The sequence below is a fragment of the Siphateles boraxobius genome, unplaced genomic scaffold (genome assembly GCF_051911475.1).
Source record: "Siphateles boraxobius isolate OS27281-9 unplaced genomic scaffold, OSU_SipBor_1 6, whole genome shotgun sequence".
Taxonomy (NCBI): Eukaryota; Metazoa; Chordata; class Actinopteri; order Cypriniformes; family Leuciscidae; genus Siphateles; species Siphateles boraxobius.
The window spans coordinates 33,646,501-33,652,500 of record NW_027509186.1 but is presented as its reverse complement, the minus strand read 5'-3'; the positions used below and the strand labels follow the sequence as shown (position 1 = coordinate 33,652,500).

At 36.9% G+C, this 6,000-nt stretch overlaps 1 protein-coding gene across 1 annotated transcript in view; it reads left to right on the top strand.

Moving 5' to 3' along the window:
• arhgap35a (Rho GTPase activating protein 35a) overlaps window positions 1-6,000 on the top strand; it is a 90,820-nt gene that overhangs the window by 509 nt on the left and 84,311 nt on the right. Inside the window, exon 1 of the mRNA XM_077206978.1 lies at window positions 1-160. This exon is cut by the window's left edge and continues 509 nt beyond it. The gene's annotated coding sequence lies outside the window, so the exon portion shown is untranslated. The remainder of the gene's footprint in view (window positions 161-6,000) is intronic.

Below are 6,000 nucleotides of genomic sequence, written 5' to 3'. Positions count from 1 at the left end.
TTGTGCTGCGATCGGACGGTTGAAGAAGGGAAACGCCGATGTTTATGGGACTACTGCTGGACTATTTTTATTGTTATTCCTCATCTTGATGAATTTCTGAGCCGGTTCCTGCTGCTGCAGATAAAGGAGTGAAAGAGAAGAGAGAGAGCGGCATGCTGTGGTATGTATGCGCCAGTCCTTTTCTTTTCCTTCATCTAGATTTCCTAATTCCAAGAGATCCTGTAAGCAAACTGGTTTGTGGCTATAAAAACTCTATTATATTGGGCTATTTTAATGTGTATAGGGGAAACTAGAGGGCTGTAACGTTATGTAGATTATTTTTGAACTAAAACGGTGATATTGTGTGATCGATCCGGAGTTTGTTACATCTTTTCATTTGAACATGTTCTTATATCAGTGCTCAGATACCAGTCTTACAGCTGTCAAGTATGTGGCGTATGTCTTTATGTTTTTCATATTTTAAAATAATTTTTAGTACATTTAAGATCTACGTTATGATGGATCCGGGTTATGATTAATCCAATAACATAATAATCGTTGCTGGGTTTAATGTAAATCCAGATGGAAATGGGTGAAAGACTGTCTGAATGATGTTTGGCTTTCAGATCTGATACACAACAATATTCTGATTTCATGATAAATGAGTTTGGTCATATTCTGATTATGTAAGAATCATAAACAGTAGCATGAATATATGGATTAAGCAAAATTTTCGGTTTCAGTTTTTTCCGGTCACAGAACACCTATCCAGAATATCCAACATACGTTTATAAATGATTTAATTCCTCACATGTAGCCTACTGTACACAGTACCGTTTTATAGGTCTGATTTATATTTTGCAACAATACATTTCGTTACATTTTTAATTGTTAAGGAAGTAGAATTAATAGTAGAATACAACGACTGGGATAGGAAATGGAATGTCAAGTATTTTTATGAAAGAATGCACATGATTGCGTTATACGCACACATTTCTGAAAAATGCTTAATTAAAATATGCACTTTTTTGAGAATGCAAAATAGTTGAGTATAGATGTTCTCTCATTTTAACATTTTCTTTTTCTGCAAGTGCTGGTTCTAAATGATATTTTGTGAAATATACCGTTTGTTTAGGAATATTTGAGTTTGGTTGAATAAGCCTCTTGATGGTGATGTTCCAAGAACAGCTGGTATTGACCAGGCTGGGGAACTGGTAGAGGTCTGACCCTGACCTATTGCACGGTAGTTCAGTATGACGGTAGCTAAATACATATACTGAAATTTACATAACAGTGTGAATCTGTTATATTCATTTATGTTATATATCTGCTGAAGTTACAGCAAATTGAGTGAGATATAACCCTGTCAGACCCCTGGGGTTTGAGATGTTTGTGTTTTGTAATAGGAACTAGCAAATTCCAAATTGTTAGGTATTAATCGGTCAAAATCTACTGCTTTTAGATTATTACAACAGAACCAGTCATATTTAATATTAAAAATATTTATTTTAGTGATTTTGAGTTAGTATTGTCTGAAATAATCCTGCTATCATTCAACTGCATAACATGCATTGCTTTTAATCAGTTATATTGTAACAGTTATTGGCAAATGCAGATTTCATAATTTTTAATATATTGGCCTGACTGATATACTGAACTGTCAGTACTTATGATTAACTTATTTTAAGATTGCTCTTTATCTAACTTGAGTAAATTCCCCTGCCTAGACTTTATCTGGCACAGTCCACATTATTTGAAATATTCCAGATTGGTGTTTGTGTGTGTGATGATGGTGTATGTGTGTTCTACTGCTCAACTGTCACATGTGTAATAGATTAATCTGTGGCTCCTAGCTGGAAACCCTTTAGTGATGTGTAGCCTTCTTGCATTCAGGGGCATCATTTTTAAGCCCCCGTGACAATATAATATCAGTTGAATCGGATTGTTGTTGTTTCTTCAGGGAAGACATGATGTAGCACGAAAGATGCACAAGAATATCAGCGAGTCAGACGCTGAGGAATTTGTTGACGATGCTTGATTGAGTAAAAATGTGTCGGTGCTCCTCAGATAAAGTCATGCAGATGAAAGTTCATCAAATCAGGAATGAACGATAAGGGTTGGAATGTCTGTTCAGTCAAACTCTGGGGCCGTTTCCCATTGGAGCATTAGCAAAAAGGCTTGTTTCACTTATTATTTCTGCTCTTTAACAGGATGTTTAAAGGGACAGTTCACTCTAAAATTAAAAATCTGTCATAATTTACTCGCGCTCGTGTCATTCCAAACCTGTATGACTTACTTTCTTCTTTGGAACACAAAAGAATATATTTTAGCACACAAATGGCAGTTCACTACTAATTTGGCAAATTAGTGGATAATTTGTGTGAAATCGTATGATCTGTTTGTGCCTCGCTAACAGGTTCAAGGGTGTACAGTCATTCTTATTTTTCTGAAAACCATACGTTTCCGTATTAAAATAGTATACCTCATAAATTTTGTTTGTCCATACAATGAAAGCCAATTGTATCCTAAATTGTTTGGACCCCAGCGCTCTATAAAATAGCATCTTTTTGTGTTTTGCAGAAGAAAGTCAGTCATTCAGGTTTAGAATGACTTAAAAGTAGTGGTGGGCCATTATCGGCGTTAACGTGCTGCGTTAACGTGAGAATCTTATCGTGCGATAAAAAAAATATCGCCGTTAATCTATTCTCAAAGTTGGGTTGGGATCATAAAATAGCTTTTTCGAATATCGTTATATTTTCGCGCAAATTGCGCAGCAGGGTATTTTCCTGTCAGGGACACAAGGTGTATACTTTTACATGTTACGTTGGGCGATCGTTCCTCTCGTTACTTTACATGTTGTTAAATGAGTTCCAAGCGCGCTGTATTTTATGGGCATGAGCGATGCTCAATTTACAAATGAATCACTCTTTTGGGTCGATTCTGTTCAAAGACTTCATCAAACAAGTTGGCAGATCTGTCTAAATCGGTTCGCGAATCAGTTCTGTTCAGTTTCTCACGCACTGAATCACTGAAACGCGTTCAATCACACTCGACACGGAGTCGTAACAGGAAGATTTAAGAACACCAAGAGCTACAGTTTAGTGTAGTGAAAGCAAATCTGCAAATGCATCATATTTTTTGCCAGCGATGAAGATCTTTATTAGTTGAACATCTTCTTAAGCTGTCTGTGAATGAATGATTCCAGACAGGACGATACATTCGATTTCATTTCATTCAGGTAATACATTTTACAAACAAACAGATTATTATGCCACGATAGCACTACTAACAAGTATGACATTATCCGTTGGACATATACATTAATTTATAGGCTACAAAATAAATAAGCTACCATTGTGTACAGTTTATGAAATGAACACCCGCCATCCCGCGGTAATGTGTGTTGCGCAGGGGCAAAGTAACACAAATAGTTTACATTGATTGAAACTAGTTTGTTTAAAAAGGATGAGGCTTTTGCCGGTAAAGGCAGGTTCACATAAAATCATTATGACATATGACATTATTTTTCGATCTAACTAGCATCTGGTTTGGCGATGCGAAAAAAGGACTGTAGCTACATCGTGCTTATTATTTTTTTCTTCTTCCAATTAGCCTAAGTTACTATGTTTAAAAAAAAACGACGAAAACATGTTACTTGTTCAATTAATAAACAGTTTGTTTGATGACAAATCGCTAAAGATGAAATTGGCCTCCCTTTCTGTCATTGTAATTGTGCGTTTTCTTTATTTATTTTATTTTATAATTTTCTTTGAACGATATTCGACTTTTGCTCCTCTATTGTCGAATGGCATTTTTGGCAGAAATTCACATCCCTACGCGAGGCAAACTATTCTCAAAGACTTACTTTTAGACATTATTTGGGTAGCACACATATTCTGAATGCCTTCGGCAGAATTCAAATGAGCCATTTTATTCTAGATTAATCTAGATTAATTCCAAGATTCCAGTGAGATTAATCTAGATTAAAAAAAATTATCTATGCCCACCTCTACTTAAAAGTGAGTAAAGTGATGGAATAGGACAATTTATTTTTGGACGAAATATCCCTTCAAGAACCAGATTTATTAAACGGGGCAAATAAGCATGAGAGCGCAATTCCAAAAGAGTTGCTGATGGCAGTGGAAAAGCGAAATTTGCATCCGGTTTAAGACATGCTTTTTCGGGGCGGTAAATAGTGGTGCAAATACCAGTAAATTGACTAGCGCAAACTTTAGTAAATCATCTTGCGTGATTCATTTAAAAACTCTCCTCGCATAAATTTTGCGTCTGAAATGGAAACTACAAATGCGTATGCAATAAGGTCATCCGCAAAAATAACTGTCCATGCCTTTTCAGCGCTAATTTTTAACTCTGTTTAGTAAATCCAGACAGTAGTTTTTTTTTTAACACCAATAGAGGGTTTGCACTGGAAGAAGCTGTTTGCACTGGAAGAAGTAGTAAATCTGTCCCTAAGAGGTTTGTGCCAAATGATTTGTACAAATAGTAAGTGAACAAGACATTCTGATCATTTGCCTGATCATTCTGACCACTGTTGCCTGCTTGCCTTGTCCTAGCAACAGTGCTACTGTAAATGCTTAAAGCTCATACCTGTTTTACTGCTTTCCTGTTACAAAGTCTGAACTTTAGAGACTCTAAATTGTTCAAGTGAGTAAAGCATGCGTTCCTTCCTGTTATCTTTCATTTCTGAACGCAGACCCTGCGACCCCTCCGAGCCCCTTAGCTGAAATGTGAAGAATGCAGGAGGATTCAATGTAATCAAACTCTTTTGGCTTCGAGCACAACTGCCATGTTTCTCCTTGTAGCATGTGCTTCTGAGTGAAGGTTAATAGTTGAGGTTGTGGATGGTTTCACAATTGAGTGTTTTTAAAGGGGTAGATCTCCCAAAAATTACTCATCTGTCATAATTTTCTCACCCTCATGCCTCTGTTCCAAACCTGTATGATGACTAAATGCTTTTTTATTTTATGGTAAAGACAAGAGCAGCTTGGACATTCTGCTAGATAGCTGCTTTTAAGCACCACATGAGAATGTTTGAAACAACATGAGGGTTTGTAAATTATGACATTTTTGGGTATAAGCGTTTTCAATGTGACTGCTTTGGAATTCAATGCAGAAAAACTGTGATTTGTTTTCATGTCTTGTCTCCGTAATGTTGAACGGGTAGACAGAACCCAGAGAGATGCGGTAAATGCAATCTGTTGTAGTAGCGGCTTTGCTTTCCCCTAAATTCACAAACAATTTGAGCCGACCGATGGAAACGCTAGATAGACGCCGTGGGTTTATGAGAGTTTAATCTCTCATTCCTCAGCCCTGTTCACGTTATTTTGTATATATATTTCAGCTGATGCGATCCAGTCACCATGTATGCAGTCCAGTTCTGAGACCATTCACCTAATGTGCTATTTTGGCCTTTATAAGCATGATATTTAGACATTTGTAGTTGACATTAGGATTAATAGGGACATTTGCTGGACAAGCACACCTCTAAATGCTTTCCACCTTTGCTAATATAGGTGTGATTTGCACGAACAGAGGCGCCTGTGATCCATCTAAGCCCTTTCGCTGTGTCTTCAGCGCTAGCCACTGTTCATCTGCCAAGTGTCTGGCCCGTAAGACCCGTCCACTTGCCAAACGTTGCAGAAAGGGTGATTGGTAATTTAATCCTTCTCATTTATTTTTCCAGTTCCATTTTCTCCTTGAATTCAACATGTCATGACTGAATAATTAGTTGTGCTTGCTAAGGCAAGCATCACTATCAGTATTGCTCATACTTAATGTTGGGATTTAAACAAACCTCTAGCCTTAGCAACCACCCTGAAACGTGTTGGGCGTATAGCCTTGCTACTAATAGCGAAGCTGCATTTCTCGGCAGTTGCATCATTAGTTTTCAAAGGATGCAGGTTTTTAGTAGAAACCCTATTTTAATAATTAAGTAGTGCGATAAGTTTGAAAAACTAATTTTCTCCGACAGTTTAATCCAAAATCAAGCTGTTTATAATT